Here is a 3780-nt window from a genome sequence, read left to right on the forward strand (position 1 = left end):
ACAATGAGTCCGAAGAGAATATAATTACTGTCTTTCTGTTTGGGTGACTCATGCCTAAAACAATACTGTAGTTTTAGTGTCATGGTAATTTTTTTAATGTCTTCCATATTTTCAGCTTACTTAAATAGAATTTTATTTTTGTTTAATTATATTCATAAAGATTCAATATTATAAATTTATGTTATTTTATTTTCTTGTTGAATAGCAACCTGAATCTAATTATCTGACACTAGCTGACTTTTATACTTGCATTGTGTCACTTGTAAACCTACTTCAATTCCAGTATAATGTGTGCATGCATGCTTGTTTGTGTGTGTGTGTGTGTGTGTTTGTGCATGTGTATGTGTGTGTGTGTGTGTGAGTGTGTGTGTGTGTGTGTGTGTGTGCATGTGTGTGTTTATCTGAAACTATGATATTGATGGTGAGAATCACCTGGCTGAAATTCTTTCCACCGCACTATTAGAAATCAAAAAGTGGAGGAAAGACTACTCCTTTTCCAAAATCATAGGCCCTGGGTACCCAGAACTGAAGTATGGACTGACCAAATGGTACACAAAGCAGAGGCTATCAATTCAATGTCCTGAGAACTACTTAGCAGTTCCAGTCCATTGCAATAAATTTACATATATTGAGGAATATGGAATTGTAACATAACGAGCTGAGATCATTTACAAACAATTTCTGTAAGATTGTCGAATAGCTAAGAATAGATACAGAGAATTTTCAAGGCCCCTGAGACTTTAGCCTGTGACGGTTTAAACTCTGCCCAGATGAAAACGTTTAAGTACTGAACTAGTCTACTAAAGTAATTGAGTAGCAAGCATACTTTACAATTGTTTGAAATTAAGCATGGTGGTGAATAAAGAGAACACTCTAAAACAAAGTTATGATTCTTAAAGTTTGCTACAAGACAGCAAGAAAGAGCACGGTGGTTTTGTTTTCGTTCTTTCATAGACTTTGCACCTTTGATTCTTTTTTTTTTGGGGGGGGGAGCTGCGGACCGAACCTGGGGCCTTGCGCTTCCTAGGTAACCGCTCTACCACTGAGCTAAATCCCCAGCCCCTAGACTTTGCACCTTTGAGAGAGAGCACTTTGGGATCCTTAATTACCTATTTATTATCAGAACTTTCTTCAGACCCTGAGTTCTTCTCAGTGCTGCCTTGACTTCTTGGTTCCTTAAGCTATATATAGATGATCGGGTTCACCATGGATATTACTGTGGTTTGGAAGATGACCAAGAATTTGTCAACTCATTGTGGGTGGTTAGATTTGGTTCTCAAGTAGTTTTTCCCAACCCTACAAGGCAACCTATTCCCCATGAAACAATTGCCAAATGGGCACATACCTCACGACTCATTTGGGTTGCATAGTGAAGCAGGGCCATACGGTGGCCAAAGGACATGGTTGCCAATAGGCAGCACTCAGGTATACCAAAAAGTGTGAAGAACAACATCTGTGTGGCACATCCCTCCTGAGAGATTCCTCAGGTCTCACTTACAAAGCTCTCCATATCTTGGGTATGACAGAGGCAGTGTAACCAATTTCCAGGATACATAAGTTTGCCAGAAAGAAGTACGTGGGGCTGTGTAGAGATGGACTAGTGTATATAGCAAAGGATATGAGAGCAGAATGAGGGTGAACAGGAGGAAGCATTCTCCAGGAACCTCATAGTTCTTGGCAATTGCAAAGCATTTGACGGACAAGGCCTTTTCCTGCACAAAGAGCAATTGACACAATTGACACTCACCTCTTGGAAGACAGAGCATTAAGCATTAGAAGGATTCTTGCAGATGAGAAATATTGATTTTTTAATACTTTTAGACACTCAGTTACATCAGAGTCAGAGTCTTTCTCTGTAGTCACAAAAATCAAAGCTTAAAAGTGACTTATTCTCACAGATTTTCATATCTAATACTTTCTCTCTTAACACCAGGGGATTTTCCAAAGTGTGCTAAACATTGAGCCAAGTATCCAAATATTTACAAAGATGGTGCAAACTTGTAGTCCTGGCACTAATGAAGCTCAGGCAGAAGGTTTACCATGGGTCTGAGTTCAGTTTCACATGCTGTATAAGCAATCATTCAAATTAAGGAAAAGAAAACCTTGAGTGTAACTCAATTGTTTACCCATTCTTATCATTAATTAGTTATCAATGTTATGCAGAAAAATAGATCAACCCACTCATTTCTATGCTTTTGTGTTGCCACAGGTCTCTCCAACCACCCTGTGTGTGTGTTCGGCCCCGATTATTCTCTGGCTGCTATTGTGAATATTCAAACCCACTCAATAAACATATCAGTTCATCAAGACTCATTATTTTTGAAGATAAAGTAAAATCAAATAATCATTTGATAAATAAATGATTACTGATTTTAATACATAGAATTAAATGCAAGGTACATCTAGATGTCTGCCAAATAACGAGGTCATCAGAGAAGCTTTTTAAGATGTGTATAGTGAGCCATGAAAGTGAAGAAGGATCAACCAAAGAACACCATACCCCTTCATTCCACAACCTTCAATATGACTGTGGAAAGTGACAATAACATTCGCCACCACAAGATGGTGCTGGCTTCTGCTGCCCCAGCCCAACTTCCTTTCATGAAACTAGCTGTGTGTGCATGTACAAGTGTTCGCACCAAGTCTTTGCCCACCCCGGGATGTGCTTATGAGATCATGGGAAAGCGACCAATCAGGTGTGGACGCGCTGCGATAGGGTGTATATAAGCAGCGCCATTCTGGGGCTCGGGGTCTCTCCTCTTCAAGATGCAATAAACGCTTTGCTACAGAAGGATCCTGGTGTCTGCCGTCATTCCTGCTGGCGAGACGTTCGTCCCGCGACATATGACAGCTGGTATTTGTAACTTAATAGATCCTGTCTCTCTATAGAACATATTTTTTTAGCAGGGGTATCACTGTATAGGCAGTAAATTTCTTTTCCTTAATATTGTTCATGATATTCTATCAATCCGATTATTGATTTAAATAAAGAAAAAAATAAAAGATGTATTGTCTTGAGATGTATTCCAAGCTAAACTGAAATTCCTAATCCCTCTCCCTCAGTCTCTTGAATGTGAGTATTCTAAGAGCAAGACACAGTGCCCGGCTTGATAGAAATTTCTTCCTATTCTTTCACCTCAACATCTTAGAATTCCACCAAACTACCTGTATTTCTGTACACATAGTATCTGTGCAGTTCATTTCTCTTTGCTCACTTTTGCATAGGGCAGCTGCTATGTGCTTGTTTGGTAACTTACATGGAAAACTGTTGAGTTCCAGCACAGCCTTGTCTGTTTTCAGATATCATCCTTCTCTTCTGTCTATAGTTACATTCTTTTTTTCACATTGTAACTTGTAAAGTAGCTGTTAGCCCTGTGATGGTGACTACTTCTCATCTTGTTCACATTGTAACCTTATATGAAGACTGAGTATGGACTGCAAACTTCTTATCATTATGTTTACCATCCTTACCAATCCATGAACTCTCATGTTATGAGAAGCACCAGTGTTTAGCTTACTTTGCCTCCTTTGGGATTCTGCCTGTCCCTTCCCATTATATCTTCTGAAGTTCTGTCTCATGTCCCTCAAATATTGAAATGTGGCAAATTCAGTTTTCTTCCAGTCTGATAACATGTCCCTTCAAATGATATGACCTTTTCTGTGGGGTGTATATGTCTTTGCTGAAGTTTTGGTTTTCTTGCCAAAAGATACACCACTTTTTCCTGACAAGGGTAGGATAAAAGATATCACCAGAATGTTAGGCTCTCTCTCTATTCACTT

General features: G+C 39.2%; 1 pseudogene; it reads right to left on the minus strand.

Moving 5' to 3' along the window:
- Window positions 1-1105: 1105 nt before the first annotated feature.
- LOC147997990 (olfactory receptor 5B2-like) lies at window positions 1106-3579 on the minus strand (annotated as a pseudogene).
- Window positions 3580-3780: the final 201 nt, after the last annotated feature.

This window comes from Rattus norvegicus, chromosome Y, assembly GCF_021556685.1.
Source record: "Rattus norvegicus strain SHRSP/BbbUtx chromosome Y, alternate assembly SHRSP_T2T, whole genome shotgun sequence".
NCBI classification, from domain to species: Eukaryota; Metazoa; Chordata; class Mammalia; order Rodentia; family Muridae; genus Rattus; species Rattus norvegicus.